Source organism: Pelophylax lessonae (genome assembly GCF_965119305.1).
Source record: "Pelophylax lessonae genome assembly, chromosome: 9".
In the NCBI taxonomy this organism is placed as follows: domain Eukaryota; kingdom Metazoa; phylum Chordata; class Amphibia; order Anura; family Ranidae; genus Pelophylax; species Pelophylax lessonae.
Window position 1 is genome coordinate 247,719,043 of NC_138776.1, and position 22,702 is coordinate 247,741,744.

The 22,702-nt window shown below is 45.8% G+C and overlaps 1 protein-coding gene and 1 long non-coding RNA gene across 2 annotated transcripts in view; both read right to left on the reverse strand.

The window, feature by feature from the left end:
- Window positions 1-22,702, reverse strand: part of LOC309564357 (uncharacterized protein) — a 1,447,080-nt gene that overhangs the window by 754,215 nt on the left and 670,163 nt on the right. The window lies entirely within an intron of this gene.
- LOC309563037 lies at window positions 9-21,025 on the reverse strand. Its single transcript, XR_014225699.1, has 3 exons — window positions 20,949-21,025; window positions 7,800-7,979; window positions 9-109 (listed from the first exon to the last, which is right to left on the reverse strand). It is a non-coding gene; the product is annotated as an uncharacterized lncRNA (long non-coding RNA).

A 22,702-nucleotide genomic window follows, 5' to 3' on the forward strand; every position in this document is an offset into this window, starting at 1 on the left:
CAGGCCTTCATCCCAGGTTAGCAGTGGACCAGCAGACCAAGACTCAGGATACTTCTGAAAACCGCCTGAATTGTCTTATTCTGGACATGACATGAGAAGAACCCACTCACTGAAAAATGTATTTATACTTTCAGAAATTGAAAGAAAAGAACGACCAGCAGTATATACAGTCAGATTAAATATAAAAATGCCATTGCAAAGACTAAAGCCCTTAATAGAAGATTAATATAGAGCCCTGCTGCCCAACTTGCAGCACTTTGGCGCTCTGTTCTGCCTATCCCCATTCTCTTTTTAGGTTTTGTTTTTTATTTTATTACAGGTACTTATATATCACTGTCAATTTACCTCCACCCTAAGACGAGCAGGGTATAACATGGCATATTTTAAATGCAAGGCCCGCATGCGGTGTTTAACCTCCTGGAAATGGGCCCGCAGACGCTGAACTTCATTCGAGAAATCCGGGAAGGCAGCCACATGTCCACTTTGATAGGGAATATTACCCTTTTCTCTGGAAAGGCGAAGGATTTTATCTCTGTCCCCGGAAATTAAGAAATTTGGCAATGAACGTGCGGGCCGGGGCTCCAGATGGGGGAGGCCGCGCCGGGATACGTTGGGCCCTCTCTACCGCAAACATGACAGAGAAAGACTCACAGCCATAGGTGGGAAGAAGCAGGTCTTCCAGGAAGCTAGCCGGATCGTTCCCCTCAGCCCTCTCAGGCAAGCCGATGAATCAGAGATCGCAGCGGCAGAGACGATTCTCCATATCATCCTGTTTGGAATGGAGCTGCTGCACTTGGCGTTGGAGCTCCTCAGCGGAGTGCTGCAGGGGATGCAAGATGTCCTCACTGGCACTTATGCGTGTCTCAGCCTCCGTGACCCGGTCCCGCAGCTTAGACATGTCTTGCCGTATCAGGGAGATATCGATCTGGACTTCCTCTATCTTTGAAGTAAGGGTGCTTTGGCAGAGGGAGATAGCATCTAGCACCTTGGCGGTATCTGCCGCGGTCTTTTCGGAGGTGGAGGAGGAGCCGGCGCTATCTTCGGCCTGTGGAGACGGCTCCTGCCGGCGAAACTTAGTGAGCTGTGCACTGGCATCCGCGCCCCGTTACGGAGGAAACATGATGCCCGGAGGTTCAGCGGGACTTGGGGCACCGATAGAGGTAAGTAAAAATGGAGATATCGCTACAGGATGGATATACCGGAGATCGGGTAGACGGAGCTCTCACCATATGCGACCTATCCCATCACGCTCCAGACCATGCCCTCATCACTGTCAATTTACACAGCACTTTACATATACACTATATTACCAAAAGTTTTTGGACACGTGTTTTTTCAAGCACATGAACTTTAATGGCATCCGAGTCTTAGTCCGTAGGGTTCAATATTGAGTTGGCCCACCCTTTGCAGCTATAACAGCTTCAACTCTTCTGGGAAGGCTGTCCACAAAGTTTAGGAGTGTGTCTATGGGAATGTTTGACCATTCTTCCAGAAGCACATTTGTGACGTCAAGCACTGAAGTTGGAATAAAAGGTCTGGCTCGTAGTCTCTGCTCTAATTCATCCCAAAGGTGTACTATCAGGTTGAGGTCAGGACCCTGTGCAGGCCAGTCAAGTTCCTCCACACCATACTCGCTCATCCATGTCTTTATGGACCTTGCTTTGTGCACTGGTGCGCAGTCGTGTTGGAACAGGAAGGGGCCATCCCCAAACTTTTCCCACAAAGTTGGAAGCATGAAATTGTCCAAAATGTCTTGGCATGCTGACACCTTACGTCAGGAACTAAGGGGCCAAGCCCAACCCCTGAAAAACAACCCCACATGTTTCTTACACCACAGTCACTTAAAACACCTCAGTGTGTTCTGATTTTTAGGACACTGGCTGTTTAACAATGGAAATACTTAACATGTTTTTAGTGACTGTGGTGTTGAAGCATGACCGGACGAAGGATTTTGAGCTGTTTGGGCATTCAAAGTGTTTCTTTAATATGCCAAGAAAAATGCACTAAGCAGTTTTGTTAATGTTGAAAATAAAACAAAACCTTTCCTGACCACTGACTTTTAACGGATTTAAAGGTGAAAATTGGGGTAGATCAGTATTTTGGCTTGATGTACAGTGGGTACGGAAAGTATTCAGACCCCCTTAAATTTTTCACTCTTTGTTATATTGCAGCCATTTGCTAAAATCATTTAAGTTCATTCTTCTTCCTCATGAATGTACACATAGCACCCCATACTGACAGAAAAACACAGAATTGTTGACATTGTTGCAGATTTATTAAAAAAGAAAAACTGAAATATCACATGGTCCTAAGTATTCAGACCCTTTGCTGTGACACTCATATATTTAACTCAGGTGCTTTCCATTTCTTCTGATCATCCTTGAGATGGTTCTACACCTTCATTTGAGTCCAGCTGTGTTTGATTATACTGATTGGACTTCATTAGGAAAGCCACACACCTGTCTATATAAGACCTTCCAGATCACAATGCATGTCAGAGCAAATGAGAATCATGAGGTCAAAGGAACTGCCTGAAGAGCTCAGAGACAGAATTGTGGCAAGGCACAGATCTGGCCAAGGTTACAAAAAGATTTCTGCTGCACTTAAGGTTCCTAAGAGCACAGTGGCCTCCATAATCCTCAAATGGAAGACGTTTGGGACGACCAGAACCCTTCCTAGAGCTGGCCGTCCGGCCAAACTGAGCTATCGGGGGAGAAGAGCCTTGGTAAGAGAGGTACCCAGAGAGAGAGAGAGAAGAACCCAAAGATCACTGTGGCTGAGCTCCAGAGATGCAGTCAGGAGATGGGAGAAAGTTGTAGAAAGTCAACCATCACTGCAGCCCTCCACCAGTCGGGGCTTATGGCAGAGTGGCCCGACGGAAGCCCCTCCTCAGTGTAAGACACATGAAAGCCCGCATGGAGTTTGCTAAAAAACACCTGAAGGACTCCAAGATGGTGAGAAATAAGATTGTCTGGTCTGATGAGACCAAAATAGAACTTTTTGGCCTTAATTCTAAGCGGTATGTGTGGAGAAAACCAGGCACTGCTCATCACCTGTCCAATACAGTCCCAACAGTGAAGCATGGTGGTGGCAGCATCATGCTGTGGGGGTGTTTTTCAGCTGCAGGGACAGAACGACTGGTTGCAATCGAGGGAAAGATGAATGTGGCCAAGTACAGGGATATCCTGGACAAAAACCTTCTCCAGAGTGCTCTGGACCTCAGACTGGGCCGAAGGTTTACCTTCCAACAAGACAATGACCCTAAGCACACAGCTAAAATAACGAAGGAGTGGCTTCACAACAACTCCGTGACTGTTCTTGAATGGCCCAGCCAGAGCCCTGACTTAAACCCAATTGAGCATCTCTGGAGAGACCTAAAAATGGCTGTCCACCAACGTTTACCATCCAACCTGACAGAACTGGAGAGGATCTGCAAGGAGGAAAGGCAGAGGATCCCCAAATCCAGGTGTGAAAGACTTGTTGCATCTTTCCCAAAAAGACTCCTGGCTGTATTAGATCAAAAGGGGGCTTCTACTAAATACTGAGCAAAGGGTCTGAATACTTAGGACCATGTGATATTTCAGTTTTTCTTTTTTAATAAATCTGCAACAATGTCAACAATTCTGTGTTTTTCTGTCAGTATGGGGTGCTATGTGTACATTCATGAGGAAGAAGAATGAACCTAAATGATTTTAGCAAATGGCTGCAATATAACAAAGAGTGAAAAATTTAAGGGGGTCTGAATACTTTCCGTACCCACTGTATGACTTGACAATTATAAATGACTTGACTTGACTTGACTTCTAGCAGGGACTCGACTTGACTTGCTTGCTTTTCGCCACAGTAACTTGGGACTTGCTTGAGACTTGAAGGTTAAGACTTGAGACTTGCTTGTGACTTGCACATGTGTGACTTACTCCCATGTCTGTGAACAAGGTTTTCCAGCAGTCCTGTTTGATAAAATCTGATCTAACCATTGGCTTTTGTTGAACAAGGAGGGCTACACACAGATCAAAATTTGGCTGCTTTACATTGTTCAAAAAAACCTTGTAGTCAGCCGTGACACTTCCTCCTGAGAAACATCTAAAAAGGTGAGAAATATATATATATATATTTTTTTATCCTAAAATCATTTATTGTGTGGAACCTGGCTGTACCATACACAGGCATTGTTCTTTACTGTTTGACTGTTTCTGTTTCAGAACTGCTTGTTGCAAATTGTGGCCTTGCAGTCCTGGCTCTCTTTTTTGCATGGTATGTTTTATTGAAAATAAATAAAGATAATTAAAAAAAAAAAACACATATATATATATATGTTGGTTTTTTTAAGTGTGAATGGGAACACATAACAAACATGTGGGATTTTCTCAAATTCGACTGCAAAAGTGAAGATATCTTCCTGTGCAAATTATTAAGAAATGCAGATATAAACACTAGATTGTGAATGTTCTTGTGCCTGTCAAGAGAAAGGTCAGTTTGATCAGAAAGAACTCATAAGTGAAATAGAAGGGAAGCAGGACCACAGAGAGCCCACTGAATGTACAGTCTAGAGCAGAGCCCAACGTGGCCATTGGCTTGCCTTTGTTTGGCCCTTAGGGCACTATTAGGGATGCACCGAATATTCGGCGGCCGAACATTATTCGGCCGAAAATAGAGAAAATGGCACTTTCGAAGTTCGGCCGAATAAATCAAAAGGCCGAATAATTTTGAGCCGAGCAATGTCTCACCTTCCTCATTGCGGCTCGCGGTCCTCTATTATGATCTATGTAAAAAATGTCCTCTGCAGTAAGTAACCCTCTGATAATGTATGCAATGATCCTCTGTAGCTTCCACCCTGACCGCTCACCTTCCTCATTGCGGCTCGCGGCTCCCTTCTCACACGCCGCCGGTGTCCTGTCCGGCTGCGAGTAGGGGGTGTGACGTCACGCGCACGTCCCGCCCCCTGCTCCTGACTGGCAGCTCCTTCACACTAGGTCCACGCCCCGCCCCCCTGTTCACGGCTTTTGGCTCTGGCTGCAGTTGAGGTATGTGATGTGGAGCTGAGCACATTTGGGGGAGAAGAATACGGTAGCTGGCAGCTGCACAAGCATTATTGTGCAGACTGCCATATGTTGTTGCCACTTGCCATGCTTATTATATTAGAGTTCCCTATAAAGTGCCCCTTGACATAAAATGTGGCCATCAGCGTGCCCCTTATTTTATGCTAAGGGACATGCTGATGAGCATATTTAATGTTAAGGGGCACTCTGATGGGCATATTTCATTTTAAGGGGCACGCTAATGGGCATATTTTATGTTAAGAGCAATGCTGATTTAAATGTTTTGTTTTGCCCATCAGAGTGCCCCCTAACATAAAATGTGCCCATCAGCGTGCCCCCTAACATAAAATATGCCCATCAGCGTGCCCCCTAACATAAAATGTGCCCATCAGCGTGCCCCCTGACATAAAATGTGCCCATCAGAGTGCCCCTAACATAAAATGTGCCCATCAGCGTGCCCCTTATTTTATGCTAAGGGACATGCTGATGAGCATATTTTATGTTAAGGGGCACTCTGATGAGCATATTTTATGTTAAGGGGCACTCTGATGGGCATATTTTATGTTAAGGGGCACGCTAATGGGCATACTTTATGTTAAAAAAAGCGAAACACCGCGTTCGGTATTCGGCCTTCGGCCAAGCATTTCATTATTATTCGGCTTTGGCCAAGAATTTCATTTCGGTGCATCCCTAGGCACTATTCATCCTTCTTACACAAACAATGAGGCACCATTCCTTCCACTGACACCAATGATGAGGCACCATTCCTTCCACTGACACCAATGATGAGGCACCATTCCTTTCACTAAAAACAATATCAGGGCACTATAAATCCCACTGACACCAACAATTGGATGCCGTTCTTCCTACTGAAACCAATGTTGTACAATATTCCTCCCACTGACAACAATGGGTCCTGTTCCTCCCACTAAGACAAACACTGGGCCCTATTCCTCCAACTGACACAAAAAATTGGCCCAATGCCTCCCATCAAGACAAACGCTGGGCACTATCCCTCACTCTGATACCAACAATGTGGCACCATTCCTTCCATGGACTACAACGATGGGGCACAATTTCTCCCACTGATATCGGGAACGATTTCTTCTAGTGACATCAACAATGGGACACTATGCATCTCACACACACCAATGAGGAGACGCTGTTCTTTCCAATGAAACCAACATTGAGCACTATTCCTCCCATTGAGACAAACATTGGGCACTATTCCTTCCATTGACACAAACATTGGGCACTATGCCTTCCATTGACACAAACATTGGGCACTATTCCTTCCACTGACACCAACATTGGGCACTATTCCTCCTCCTGCTGACCTAATGACCACAAGCACTATGAAATTTTCACACTTCCACTGACACACCTATACTAGAGCATAGGGCGAGGTGAGTGCAGTGGTCATAGTAAAGGAATTGAATAATATGGAAGATAGCACATAGCTTACAGAGCAGGGTCTTGGGCAGAAAGGAGCTGCAGTGGAAGGGTAGCATCATAGTGTAGATGACTGCATACAGCCTACAGGGCAGAGAAATTGGGGAGAAACAAAGGGATGAGGGAAGGAAATACATTGGAGGGGTTTGTAACTGTCAGGATAAGGACAGAGAAGGTGGATGAGTATATAACTGTCAGAATAGGAGCACAGAGAGTTGAGAGGTGTATACAATACCTGCCAGGACGAGAGCACAGATTTTTGAGAGGTATATAACTGTCAGGATAAAGATACAGAGAGTTGAGAGGTATTTAACTATCAGGATAAAGATACAGAGAGTTGAGAGGTATATAACTGTCAGGATAAGGGCACAGAGAGTTGGGAGGAATGTAATTGTCAGGATGAGAACACAGAGTTGAGAGGTATATACTGTAACTGTCAGGATGAGGGCACAGAGAGTTGAGAGATATATAACTGTCAGGATGAGGACACAGATTGTTGAGAGGTATATAACTGTCAGGATGAGAACACAGAGAGTTGAGACGTATATAACTGTCGATGAGATCACCGATTCTTGAGAGGTATATATCTGTCAGGATAAGGACACAGAGAGTTGAGAGGTATATAACTGTCAGGATGAGGATGCACGTTGTTGAGAGGTATATAACTGTCAGGCTAAAGATACAGAGAGTTGAGAGGTATTTAACTGTCAGTATACAGATACAGAGAGTTGAGAGGTATATAACTGTCAGGATAAGGGCACAGAGAGTTGAGAGGTATGTAATTGTCAGGATGAGAACACAGAGTTGAGAGGTATATAACTGTTGATGAGATCACGATTATTGAGAGGTATATAACTGTCAGGATAAGGGCACAGAGAGTTGAGAGGTATATAACTGTCAGGATGAGGACACAGAGAGTTGAGAGGTATATAACGGTCGATGAGATCACCGATTGTGGAGGGGTATATAACTGTCAGGATAAGGGCACAGAGAGTTGAGAGGTATGTAATTGTCAGGATGAGAACACAGAGTTAAGAGGTATATAATGTAACTGTCAGGATGAGGTATATAACGGTCGATGAGATCACCGATTGTTGAGAGATATATAACTGTCAGGATAAGGGCACAGAGAGTTGAGAGGTATATAACTGTCAGGATGTGGACACAGATTGTTGAGAGGTATATAACTGTCAGGATGAGGAAGCAGAGAGTTTAGAAGTATATTACTATCAGAATAAGTGCACAATTAGTTGAGGGTATATAATTGTCAGCATGAGAACACGTGGTGGAGTGGAAATCTTCACTAACCTTAAGAGTAGATTCTATGAGATATCAGCTTCAAATGTAAAAAGCATCCAAACATCATGCCCTCGGCACAGTCCATGTACTCCAGACTCTTTCCTAGCCTGGCCATTTGCCAGGAAACTGCAGCTCACACGATGGCTTCAATATGCTCAACTAAATAATGAACGTTTAGCATAACTTAATCTATAACAGAAAACAAAGAATGAAAAAATTATTAAGAAGTAATAATTAAATAATTTATTGAGGCTACATTCACACCTGAGCGTAGCGGTTTCACGCGTTTTTACCGCGATTTTTACCGCGATTTACATGCGTTTTAAGTGCAGGCGTTTTTAGATAGAATAGAAACCAATGGAAAACGCCTGTAATCTGCCCAAAAAGAAGCTCATGTACTTTTTTGAGCGTTGGGCATTTTGCTTACAGCGTCAAAACGCTCAGATGTGAACAGGGGCCATTGAAATGAATAGGATTTGTCTTGTTGGGCGTTTTGAGAGCTGATCCTAGAGCAGAAAAACTCCCCAAAAATGCCTACATGTGAACGGAGCCTAAGCCCCCGTTCACACTGGGGCGACCTGTGAGGCGACCTGGTCGCCTCACAGGACGCCGCAGGTCACCTCCCATAGGGAAGCTGCAGACCCGTTCTGATAGGAGCGACACAAGTCGCTCCGACTCAGAAAAAGGGTCCGGAGCTTCTTTGAGGCGACCAGGAGGCGACCGCCATAGACTTCAGTGTTACGAAGTCCGTGGCGGCCGCTCCGAGGTCGCGGCGCGCTGCTCGCACCGCGACCTCAGAGGTCGCGGTGCGAAGTAGTGTCGCTCCAGTGTGAATGGGGGCTAAAGGTTATCAACGTGAGAACAATGAACTATAAAAAAAAAAAAAAAATAATAATAATAAATAATAAAACAGCAAAGAGTTCTATAACAAAAACAATGTATGTCAACTAGTGATCGCCCGATATCGGTCTTTCGTTGCCGATACTGATACAAATATTTTGGCCAATGCATATCGGTATCAGCCGATATTGTCCGATATTTTCGTACAAAAAAAAATGTTTTTTATTTTTTTATTTGACAGGTATTCTTCTGGAGAGATATGGGGGTCTATATGACCCCAAACCCCTGCTCTGCACTTAAAAGCATTCAAAACACCAAATTTGTTTTGAATGCTGTAATTTTTTTGAATCTGGCGCCAGACAGTACCTGGAAGTGATGTCACTCATGACATCACTTCCGGGTTTTTACATGAAGACCCGATCAGAGCAGAATGCAGCTTTGATTGGGTCTTCGGCGGCCATGCAGGCTGGTTGCCCGGGTCTCCCGGTGGGATGGGAGACCCAGGCGAGCCGCGGGAAGGGGGGGGGGGGGACGTCCCCTCCCGCTCCATGTAATGACAGCTTCTCAGCTGGTCGCCTGACAGGTCGCCTTCCACAGAGAAGCTGTGGACCCGTTCTAATAGGAGCGACACAAGTCGCTCCGACTTAGAAAAAGGGTCCGGGGCTTCTTTGGGGCGACCCGGAGCGACCTGCATTGACTTCTATGTTATGAAGTCCGTGCCGGCCGCTCCGAGGTCGCGGTGCGAGCAGCGCGCCGTGACCTGTGAGGTCGCCTGGCGAAGTAGCGTCGCCCCAGTGTGAACGGGGCCTAAGGATATGGCTGAAGTAGCTGATATAGTGATCTTCTGGTTGCGTAGTGAGATGGATTCCTATGGCGGTTTTAGCACTGATCACTGTAATAGTGTCACTGGTCCGCGAAAAGTGTCAAAAGTGTCAGTTAGGTCTCCGATTTGTCCGCCGCAAATATCACAGTCCAACTATAAGTCGCTGATCAACGCAAATACTAGAAAAAAATAAAAATAAATTAAAAATCCCATAATTTGTAGATGCGATAACGTTTGCGCAAACCAATCAATATACGCCTATTGGGATTTCTGTTTACCAAAAAAATGTGGCAGCATACATATTGGTCTAAATGAATGAAGAAAACGGAATTTTTACATTTTTTTATTGAATATGTTTTATAGCAAAATATATATATATATACCGTATATATATATATTTTTTTTTTTTTCAAAATTGTTGGTCTTTTTTTTTGTTTATACCGTCAAAAATAAAAACCGCAGAGAGGTGATCAAAAACCTGCAAAAGAAAGCCAAAAGGCATACATTTTATTTGGGTACAGTGTCGCATGACCGCGCAATTGTCCGTTAAAGTAACGCAGTGCCGTTTCGTAAAAAAATGGCCTGGTTATTAAAGCGGAGTTCCGGGCACAAAATCGACCTAATCGATTTTGTGCCCATCCGCTGGCTCTTCTTCACCTGAAAAGGAATTGGATAGTTAGGTATATTTTTTTTTTTACTCACCTTGTAATTGTAGATAGAAAATACTCACCTCTTCTTCACTTCCTCCCTTTGTGCCGCGGCTCCGCCGTCACTTCCTCTTTGCGATGATTCCTGGGAGCTGAACGTCATTGCTCCCAGGAATCAATGCGACGGCACCGGCCCCGCTCGTCACTTCCGGGGCGACGCCGCATTCCCTGCTAAAAAGCTTCTGGGCATGCCCAGAAGCTGTGGAGGAATGCGGCGCCGCACCGGAAGTGACGAGTGGGACCGGTGCAGGCGCATTCTGGGAGAAGAAAACACGGAAGAGGACGCAGAAGAGGATCGCGCCGGCTTCAGCTGCCCACAACAGAGATGGCAACGCTGTAGAAGAAATTTTATAAGTAAGTATTTCTTCTTGCAGGTAAGTGCGAACCGGGACAGATCAGAGGCTATCCATTGTGGAATGTACTAGCCCTGACTGTCCCGGGGGTATGTTCACTGAAAAAATGTTTCTGTGCCCGGAACTCCGCTTTAAGGGGGTAAATCTTTCCGGGGCTGAAGTGGGTAAACAAAATACAGTCAGAATTTGTGATACTTGGCGAATGTTTGGGTCATCCATTCAACAAATCTTTTATAAATAGACCCCTATGAGTCATTTTGGCTGATTTACATTAGGCGATGAGACTTCAGTTATCTAGTCATGTGAAAAGAAAATCGCATTTCAACACTCCCTGCTTGCTCGCAAGGACTCCCCCTATCCTAAACCAGTGGTTCTCAAATCCGGTCCTCGGGACCCACCAACAGGCCAGGTTTGCAAGATAACTAAATTACATCACAGGTGATCTCATTTGCTTCTCAGTGATTGCAGTATTCTAGTCTGCATCCCCCAAGGTAATACTTAAAATCTGGCCTGTTAGTGGGTCCCGAGGACCGGATTTGAGAACCACTGTCCTAAACAAGCCAGGAGTGGTAAAATGCATAGAGGAAGGTTGATTCCCAGACATTGTTGTATGAAGTGACTTTGTTAACCACTTATAAATACGGCAAGAGAAGCTAAGGGCTCTTTCACACGGTCCGCCTCCGTAGGCGGATCCGTGCTGCTCAGCGGGGGATCGTAAACACAGATACCCGCTGAGCAGGAAGGTGACTCTGTGTGCGGAGAGGGAGATGTCAGAGCCCCATCCACCTCTATGGGGGAATCGGATGAGAGCGGACCGCCTGACCGCTCTCATCCGATCCCCTGGACGGATGGAAAATAGGGTTTCCATCCGTCCGGATTTCACGGACAGGGTCAGATGTGGATGGCAGCGGGTGCTGACATCCGCTGCCCGATAGAGATCTGATCAGATCCGCCCAGAGATGTATAGTAACTAAGTAGAACTACTTCACTACTGTACTTAAGTACTGAAAGGCGGTATCTGTACTTTCCTAGAGTAGATTTTTTTTCTCCTACTTCCACTTTTACTTCACTACATTTTTCGATGATTTCAATACTTCTACTCCGATTAGAGCTGCACGATTCTGGCCAAAATGAGAATCACGATTTTTTTGCTTGGAATAAAGATCACGATTCTCTGTGTAACATCTTTTACATTATAAAAAAAATTGGGATAACTTTACGGTTTTGTTTTATTTTTTTATTCATTAAAGTGTATTAATTGCGTTTGAAAGACTGCTGCGCAAATACAGTGTGACATAAAAATTTACAACAATCACCATTTTATTCTGCAGGGTCTCTGCTAAAAAAAAAAAATATATAAATGTTTGGGGGTTCTAACTACTTTTCTAGGAAAAATAAACTGATTTAACTTGCAAGCAACAAGTGTAGGAAAAAGGTTTAGTCTTTAAGGAGGTTAAACTTCCTTCCTCCAGCAGAGGGAAAGAAAAGATACAATGTAATCATTTGTGTTTACAGTTCAGTGGGAGACTAATGCTGATAGGCTTTTGCGGGAGGCTTTTTTTTTTTTTTTTTGACAGCTGCTCCCTCACAGCTATGTAAAGAATCGAGCAAGTGTCATGTTAAGATCGTCAGGGGGAGTGAATCGCGATCTCGATTCTGTTACGATTAATCGTGCAGCTCTAACTCCGATATTTTTTTTTTTTGTGCTGCACAGTTACTCGTTACAATTATAAAAATGACCACTGCCAGAACAGTAGATGGCAGGTTTCATGAAGCTCAAAACATAATGTATTATCAGCGCATACGAAAATAAATGCTACTGTATGTATAAATAAAAGCTGCATTTGAAATAATAAAAAACAATATGATGTTCAAACTTTTGACTTCTTTCTTTAATAACTACATAACACAGTACTTGTACTTTTACTTTCAGTACTTGAGTAGCAATTTTTTTTTTCAAAACTACTGGTACTTTTACTTTCAGTACTTGAGTAGCAAAATTAAAAAAAAAAAACTACTTGCAATACTTAAAGCGGAGTTCCGGGCACGAAAACGTTTTTTTCAATAGACATACCCCCGGGACAGTCAGGGCTAGTACATTCCACAATGGATGGCCTCTGATCTGTCCCGGTTCGCACTTACCTGCAAGAAGAAATACTCACTTATAAAATTTCTTCTCCAGCGTTACCATCTCTCTTGTGGGCAGCTGAAGCCGGCGCGATCCTCTTCCGAGTCCTCTTCCGTGTCTTCTTCTCCCAGAATGCGCCTGCATCGGCCCCTCTCGTCACTTCCGGTGCGGCGCCGCATTCCTCCACAGCTTCTGGGCATGCCCAGAAGCTGTTTAGCAGGAAATGCGGCGTCACCCGGAAGTGACGAGCGGGGCCGGTGCCGTCGCATTGATTCCTGGGAGCGATGACGTTCAGCTCCCAGGAATCATCGCAAAGGAGGAAGTGACGGCGGAGACGCAGCACAAAGGGAGGAAGTGAAGAAGAGGTGAGTATTTTCTATGTACAATTACAAGGTGGGTAAAAAAAAAAAAAAATATATACCTAACTATCCAATTCCTTTTCAGGTAAAGAAGATCCAGCGGATGGGCACAAAATCGATTAGGTCGATTTTGTGCCCGAAACTCCGCTTTAAGTACAAAAAATGTTGAATACTTTAGTACTTCTACTCAAGTCACTTTTTGATCGAGCACTTCCACTTCTACTCAAGTCACTTTTTGATCGAGCACTTGTACTTTTACACAAGTATGGGTTTTGAGTACTTTATACAACTCTGGATCCTCCTAAAAAACTGACAGACGGATCTGATCGGATCGCTCGTGTGAAAGGGGCCTTAGAGTAAAGCATGGCTAATAATTCTTTTATATTTCTGACACAGAGTGGAGATGGACTATAGTGGCCATCACCCAGATACAAGAGGAGCGTGTCTTGAGCAGAGCTTTGGGTATATTTTTTGATTGATGCCACGCCTAAGTACTATTACAATAATCCACAGAGACCACATCAAAGGCAAGCAAGGGCACTCTCACTGGACAGGTGTATGGAAGCTGCTAGAGACAAAGCCCCATTTTTTGGTTCTTTTTCGAGCCCGCAGTGCAGTGTGCAGATACAGAACACAAAAAGTGAACTAAAAAAGGTTTATGCGCACACACACAAAAAAAATAAAAAATGCACTTAGGGTGTGTCATATACAGTGGATATAAAAAGTCTACACACCCCTATTAAAATGTCAGGTTTCTGTGATGTAAAAAAATGAGACAAATAAATCATTTCAGAACTTTTTCCACCTTTATTGTGAGCTATAAACTGTACAACTCAGTTGAACAACAAACTGAAATCTTTTAGGTGGAGGGAAGTAAAAATAAAAAAAATTAAATAATATGATTGCATAAGTGTGCACACCCTTACACTAATACTTTGAAGCACCTTTTGATTTTATTACAGCAATCAGTCTTTTTGGGTAGGAGTCTATCAGCATGGCACATCTTGACCTGGCAATATTTGCCCACTCTTCTTTGCAAAAACACTCCAAATCTGTAATATTGTGAGGGCATCTCCTGTGCACAGCCCTCTTCAGATCACCCCACAGATTTTCAATTGAATTCAGGTCTGGGCTCTGGCTGGGCCATTACAAAGCTTTAATCTTCTGGTCCGGCCATTCCTTTGTTGATTTGGATGTATGCTTTGGGTCGGTGTCATGCTGAAAGATGAAGTTCCTCTTCATGTTCACCTTTCTAGCAGAAGCCTGAAGGCTTTGTGCCAATACTGACTGGTATTTGGAACTCTTCATAATTCCCTCTACCATGACTAAGGCCCATGTTCCGGCTGAAGAAAAACAGCCCCAAAGCATGATGCTGCCACCGCCATGCTTCACGGTGGGTATGGTGTTCTTATGGTGATGTGCAGAGCTGATTTTGCGCCAAACAGATCTTTTGCAATTATGGCTAAAAAGTTCAAGCTTGGTTCCATTAGACCAGAACACATTTTCCTACATGCTTTTGGGAGACTTCAGATGTGTTTTTGCTAAATTTAGCCAGGCTTGGATGTTTTTCTTCGTAAGAAAAGGCTTCTGTATTGCCACTCTACCCCATAGCCCAGACATATGAAGAATACGGGGGATTGTTGTCACATGTATCACACAGCCAGTACTTGCCAGATATTCCTGCAGCTCCTTTATTGTTGCTGTAGACCTCTTGGCCGCCTCCTTGACCAGTTTTCTTCCCGTCTTTTCATGAATTGTGGAGGGACATCCAAGTTCTAAATAATGTCACTGTTGTGCCATATTTTCTTCACTTGATGATGACTGTCTTCACTGTGTTCCATGTTATATCTAATGTGTTCCGTGGTATATCTAATGTGGTCTGTGGTATATCTAATGTGGTCAGTGGTATATCTAATGTGGTCCGTGGTATATCTAATGTGGTCCGTGGTATATCTAATGTGGTCCGTGGTATATCTAATGTGTTCCGTGGTATATCTAATGTGCGCCATTTTCCAGGTATGTGGACGAGCACGTTTTCCTGTAATGCGCACGAGCGTAATTTTCCTGTTATTTGGACTAGCGTTGTTTTCTTGTGATGCAGACGAGTCTCGATTTCCTGTGATGCGGATGAGCGACGTTTTCCTGTTATGTGGACGAGCGTCGTTTTCCTGTTACGTGGACGAGCACGTTTTCCTGTGATGAGGACGAGTTTTGTTTTCCTGTCATGTGGATTACCGCGTTTTCCTGTGCTGCGGACAAGCGTAGTTTTCCTGTTATTCGGATGAGCGTCGTTTTCCTATATTGTGGACGAGCGCGTTTTCCTGTGATGCGGAAGAGCGTCTTTTTCCTGTGATGAGGACGAGCGTCGTTTTCCTGTTATGTGGAAGAGCTTAATTTTCCTGTTATGTGGACGAGCGCGTTTTCCTGTTATGTGGACGAGCGCGTTTCCCTGTTATGCGGACGAGCATCGTTTTCCTATACTGTGGACGAGTGTCGTTTTCCTGTTAAGGCGGAAGAGCGTCGTTTTCCTGTAATGCGGATGAGCGTTGTTTTCCTGTGATGCGGACGAGCGTTGTTTTCCTGTTATACGGACGAGCGTTGTTTTCTTATACTGTGGACGAGTGTCGTTTTCCTGTTAAGGGGGAAGAGTGTCGTTTTCCTGTAATGCGGACGAGCGTCGGTTTCCTGTAATGCGGATGAGCGTTGTTTTCCTGTTATGAGGACGAGCGTTGTTTTCCTGTTATGCGGACGAGCGTTGTTTTCCTGTTATGCGGACGAGCGTTGTTTTCCTGTTATGCGGACGAGCGCGTTTTCCTGTTATGCGGAGGTGCGTCGTTTTCCTGTTATGCGGACGAGTGCTTTTCCTGTTATGCGGACGTGCGTCGTTTTCCTGTTATGCGGACGTGCGTCGTTTTCCTGTTATGCGGACGTGTGTCGTTTTCCTGTTATGCGGACGAGCGTCGTTTTCCTGTTATGCGGACGTGTGTCGTTTTCCTGTTATGCGGACGAGTGCTTTTCCTGTTATGCGGACGTGCGTCGTTTTCCTGTTATGCGGACGAGCGCGTTTTCCTGTTATGCGGACATGCGTTGTTTTCCTGTTATGCGGACGAGTGCGTTTTCCTGTTATGCGGACGAGCGCGTTTTCCTGTTATGCGGACGGGCGTCGTTTTCCTGTTATGCGGACGGGCGTCGTTTTCCTGTTATGCGGACGAGCGCGTTTTCCTGTTATGCGGACGAGTGCATTTTCCTGTTATGCGGACGAGCGCGTTTTCCTGTTATGCGGACGGGCGTCGTTTTCCTGTTATGCGGACGAGCGCGTTTTCCTGTTATGCGGACGAGCGCGTTTTCCTGTGATGTGGACGAGCGCATTTTCCTGTGATGTGGACGAGCGTCATTTTCCTGTTATACGGACGAGCGTCATTTTTCTGTTTTCAGACAAGCGTTGTTTTCCTGTTATACAGATGAGCGCGTTTTCCTGTTTTGCGGACGAGCGTCGTTTTCCCTGTGATGTGGACGAGCGTATTTTCCTTTGATGCAGACGAGCGTCATTTTCCTGCGTCTGACATGGGAACGCACACGAAACATTTAATTTGAAAGCAATTCTATCCCTTATCAGTACACGCATTTCTGTAGCACCTAGACGCGGTTTGCGGCTTTCCGGAGAATACGTTCCCTTCACCATCAGCCCCAGCAGAGCCCCCATCTAATGTTCTCCACAGCAGAGGACAGCAGGAAGATGATGATGTGTGGAGGTGACACCATCCCCCCATCCAGTCCACACAGAGTGCTGGGACCCCCTTCTCTCATAATAAGAAGATATTATTACCTCCTCCTCACTGTTGTGCCATATTTTCTTCACTTGATGATGACTGTCTTCACTGTGTTCCATGTTATATCTAATGTGTTCCGTGGTATATCTAATGTGGTCTGTGGTATATCTAATGTGGTCAGTGGTATATCTAATGTGGTCCGTGGTATATCTAATGTGTTCCGTGGTATATCTAATGTGGTCCGTGGTATATCTAATGTGTTCCGTGGTATATCTAATGTGCGCCATTTTCCAGGTATGTGGACGAGCACGTTTTCCTGTAATGCGCACGAGCGTAATTTTCCTGTTATTTGGACTAGCGTTGTTTTCTTGTGATGCAGACGAGTCTCGATTTCCTGTGATGCGGATGAGCGACGTTTTCCTGTTATGTGGACGAGCGTCGTTTTCCTGTTACGTGGACGAGCACGTTTTCCTGTGATGAGGACGAGTTTTGTTTTCCTGTCATGTGGATTACCGCGTTTTCCTGTGCTGCGGACAAGCGTAGTTTTCCTGTTATTCGGATGAGCGTCGTTTTCCTATATTGTGGACGAGCGTGTTTTCCTGTGATGCGGAAGAGCGTCTTTTTCCTGTGATGAGGACGAGCGTCGTTTTCCTGTTATGTGGAAGAGCTTAATTTTCCTGTTATGTGGACGAGCGCGTTTTCCTGTTATGTGGACGAGCGCGTTTCCCTGTTATGCGGACGAGCATCGTTTTCCTATACTGTGGACGAGTGTCGTTTTCCTGTTAAGGCGGAAGAGCGTCGTTTTCCTGTAATGCGGATGAGCGTTGTTTTCCTGTGATGCGGACGAGCGTTGTTTTCCTGTTATACGGACGAGCGTTGTTTTCCTATACTGTGGACGAGTGTCGTTTTCCTGTTAAGGGGGAAGAGTGTCGTTTTCCTGTAATGCGGACGAGCGTCGGTTTCCTGTAATGCGGATGAGCGTTGTTTTCCTGTTATGAGGACGAGCGTTGTTTTCCTGTTATGCGGACGAGCGTTGTTTTCCTGTTATGCGGACGAGCGTTGTTTTCCTGTTATGCGGACGAGCGCGTTTTCCTGTTATGCGGAGGTGCGTCGTTTTCCTGTTATGCGGACGAGTGCTTTTCCTGTTATGCGGACGTGCGTCGTTTTCCTGTTATGCGGACGTGCGTCGTTTTCCTGTTATGCGGACGTGTGTCGTTTTCCTGTTATGCGGACGAGCGTCGTTTTCCTGTTATGCGGACGTGTGTCGTTTTCCTGTTATGCGGACGAGTGCTTTTCCTGTTATGCGGACGTGCGTCGTTTTCCTGTTATGCGGACGAGCGCGTTTTCCTGTTATGCGGACATGCGTTGTTTTCCTGTTATGCGGACGAGTGCGTTTTCCTGTTATGCGGACGAGCGCGTTTTCCTGTTATGCGGACGGGCGTCGTTTTCCTGTTATGCGGACGGGCGTCGTTTTCCTGTTATGCGGACGAGCGCGTTTTCCTGTTATGCGGACGAGTGCATTTTCCTGTTATGCGGACGAGCGCGTTTTCCTGTTATGCGGACGGGCGTCGTTTTCCTGTTATGCGGACGAGCGCGTTTTCCTGTTATGCGGACGAGCGCGTTTTCCTGTGATGTGGACGAGCGCATTTTCCTGTGATGTGGACGAGCGTCATTTTCCTGTTATACGGACGAGCGTCATTTTTCTGTTTTCAGACAAGCGTTGTTTTCCTGTTATACAGATGAGCGCGTTTTCCTGTTTTGCGGACGAGCGTCGTTTTCCCTGTGATGTGGACGAGCGTATTTTCCTTTGATGCAGACGAGCGTCATTTTCCTGCGTCTGACATGGGAACGCACACGAAACATTTAATTTGAAAGCAATTCTATCCCTTATCAGTACACGCATTTCTGTAGCACCTAGACGCGGTTTGCGGCTTTCCGGAGAATACGTTCCCTTCACCATCAGCCCCAGCAGAGCCCCCATCTAATGTTCTCCACAGCAGAGGACAGCAGGAAGATGATGATGTGTGGAGGTGACACCATCCCCCCATCCAGTCCACACAGAGTGCTGGGACCCCCTTCTCTCATAATAAGAAGATATTATTACCTCCTCCTCACTGTTGTGCCATATTTTCTTCACTTGATGATGACTGTCTTCACTGTGTTCCATGTTATATCTAATGTGTTCCGTGGTATATCTAATGTGGTCTGTGGTATATCTAATGTGGTCAGTGGTATATCTAATGTGGTCCGTGGTATATCTAATGTGTTCCGTGGTATATCTAATGTGGTCCGTGGTATATCTAATGTGTTCCGTGGTATATCTAATGTGCGCCATTTTCCAGGTATGTGGACGAGCACGTTTTCCTGTAATGCGCACGAGCGTAATTTTCCTGTTATTTGGACTAGCGTTGTTTTCTTGTGATGCAGACGAGTCTCGATTTCCTGTGATGCGGATGAGCGACGTTTTCCTGTTATGTGGACGAGCGTCGTTTTCCTGTTACGTGGACGAGCACGTTTTCCTGTGATGAGGACGAGTTTTGTTTTCCTGTCATGTGGATTACCGCGTTTTCCTGTGCTGCGGACAAGCGTAGTTCTCCTGTTATTCGGATGAGCGTCGTTTTCCTATATTGTGGACGAGCGCGTTTTCCTGTGATGCGGAAGAGCGTCTTTTTCCTGTGATGAGGACGAGCGTCGTTTTCCTGTTATGTGGAAGAGCTTAATTTTCCTGTTATGTGGACGAGCGCGTTTTCCTGTTATGTGGACGAGCGCGTTTCCCTGTTATGCGGACGAGCATCGTTTTCCTATACTGTGGACGAGTGTCGTTTTCCTGTTAAGGCGGAAGAGCGTCGTTTTCCTGTAATGCGGATGAGCGTTGTTTTCCTGTGATGCGGACGAGCGTTGTTTTCCTGTTATACGGACGAGCGTTGTTTTCTTATACTGTGGACGAGTGTCGTTTTCCTGTTAAGGGGGAAGAGTGTCGTTTTCCTGTAATGCGGACGAGCGTCGGTTTCCTGTAATGCGGATGAGCGTTGTTTTCCTGTTATGAGGACGAGCGTTGTTTTCCTGTTATGCGGACGAGCGTTGTTTTCCTGTTATGCGGACGAGCGTTGTTTTCCTGTTATGCGGACGAGCGCGTTTTCCTGTTATGCGGAGGTGCGTCGTTTTCCTGTTATGCGGACGAGTGCTTTTCCTGTTATGCGGACGTGCGTCGTTTTCCTGTTATGCGGACGTGCGTCGTTTTCCTGTTATGCGGACGTGTGTCGTTTTCCTGTTATGCGGACGAGCGTCGTTTTCCTGTTATGCGGACGTGTGTCGTTTTCCTGTTATGCGGACGAGTGCTTTTCCTGTTATGCGGACGTGCGTCGTTTTCCTGTTATGCGGACGAGCGCGTTTTCCTGTTATGCGGACATGCGTTGTTTTCCTGTTATGCGGACGAGTGCGTTTTCCTGTTATGCGGACGAGCGCGTTTTCCTGTTATGCGGACGGGCGTCGTTTTCCTGTTATGCGGACGGGCGTCGTTTTCCTGTTATGCGGACGAGCGCGTTTTCCTGTTATGCGGACGAGTGCATTTTCCTGTTATGCGGACGAGCGCGTTTTCCTGTTATGCGGACGGGCGTCGTTTTCCTGTTATGCGGACGAGCGCGTTTTCCTGTTATGCGGACGAGCGCGTTTTCCTGTGATGTGGACGAGCGCATTTTCCTGTGATGTGGACGAGCGTCATTTTCCTGTGATGTGGACGAGCGTCATTTTCCTGTTATACGGACGAGCGTCATTTTTCTGTTTTCAGACAAGCGTTGTTTTCCTGTTATACAGATGAGCGCGTTTTCCTGTTTTGCGGACGAGCGTCGTTTTCCCTGTGATGTGGACGAGCGTATTTTCCTTTGATGCAGACGAGCGTCATTTTCCTGCGTCTGACATGGGAACGCACACGAAACATTTAATTTGAAAGCAATTCTATCCCTTATCAGTACACGCATTTCTGTAGCACCTAGACGCGGTTTGCGGCTTTCCGGAGAATACGTTCCCTTCACCATCAGCCCCAGCAGAGCCCCCATCTAATGTTCTCCACAGCAGAGGACAGCAGGAAGATGATGATGTGTGGAGGTGACACCATCCCCCCATCCAGTCCACACAGAGTGCTGGGACCCCCTCCTCTCATAATAAGAAGATATTATTACCTCCTCCTCACTGGGTATCGGCTCCCCAGACTCACTCCCCCTCCAGGAAGTTTCTTAGAGCTGCAAGCGCCTCTTCTCGTTTCCCTGGAGCTACAACAAAATGGCCGCACATCTGCTAGTACTGAACCAAACTCCCCATATATTTACTTGTATTAAAGCTCTACAATCTAAAAGTAGCTATACAAATATTTATGAGTGCTTTACTATCCGCAATACTTTCCCTAAAGCTCTCTTCATTTGAGCTACAGGAAAATGGCCGCGTCTCTGCTGAAGGGAAAAAGCGTCTAGTAAAGGTTTGCCCTCTAGTGGTTCCTATGAGGCGCGAAGGCCAGTAGGCGGGGTTTACCTTATATGGCAGGGCTAGATCCCTTAGCTCGCGTGCTTTCCTGGCCGACCAGCGGTATCTGGTTGCTATGGTGAGCACTGTGACGCATGCGCAGAGGGAAGCAAGTGAAAAGTTAGGGAGATTGGCTGCCATCTTGTGGATATTTTAGAGAATGACTAGAAATTTCTTCTGCTGGGGTATTTTTTATTCCCCACCAATCCCATGTTAACCACTTAAGCCCCGGGAAGATTTTACCCCCTTCCTGACCAGGGCCTATTTTGCGATTCGGCACTGCGTGACTTTAACGGACAATTGCGCGGTCGTGCGACGCTGTACCCAAATTAATTTGACGTCCTTTTTTTCCCACAAACAGGGCTTTTTTTTTGGTGGTATTTGATCACCTGTTCGATTTTTTGATCATGCGCTAAAATAAAAAAAAATCGACAATTTTGCAAAAATAACAATATTTTTCACATTTTTTCACATGAAATTCCCCCCAAAAAATGTAAAAAATCAAGATTTTTTAACATTTTAGGCCAATTTGTTTTCTGCTACATATGTTTGGTAAAAAAAAAAAAAAAAATCGCAATAAGCGTATTTTGATTGGTTTGCGCAAGGGAAAGATTTCTGTCATTTTTGGTGTTTTTTTTTTTAACGAGTAATGGCGGCGATCTGCAATTTTTTTTTTTGCGGGACTGCGACATTGCGGCGGACAGATCGGACCCTTGACTGACATTTTTGACACTTTTGGGGTTACCAGTGACATTACTACAGTAATCAGTGCTATATATATGCACTGTTACTGTAAAAATGACACTGGCAGGGAAGGGGTTAACTTTATTGGCGAAGGAGGGGTTAAGTGTGTCCCTAGGGGCGTGTTTCTAACTGTGCAGGGATGTGGCTGCTTGTGTAACTACAGAGATATACGATTCTGCATAGCAGGACCGTATGATCTCTGCACTTACACAGGGAAGAATGACAGGCGGCTTTGTTTGCATTAGCCGCCCGCCTTTCTCCCGCTGTAACCGACGATCGCGAGTGACCGGCGGACATCGGGTCCGCCGGTCACATGTGCGGGGATCCCAGTGAGCGAGCGGGGGCGGAAGCGCGCCTCCGGCAGAGCGCGCTCGCCCCCTATTGGCTCGCAGGTGAGTGACGTACCCATATGTCACTTTGCCTGCACGGGGCTGACCGCCGTAGTATATGTACTTGCGCGGACCGCCAACCTTAAATTACTGGGGCAGGGCGGCTGCTCTGCGTCAGATCACGTACCCAATACCTGATCTGAGGCTTCGGGTCTGGGGCGCATGCGTGCGCTGCCAGCTCACTGCTACGGCTGTAATTATATACAGCGGGAGCCCAGTGGCGGGTACCGCGGGCTAGATGTCTGCCGGTGCACAGTACAGGGGAAAAACGACAATCTGCCTAT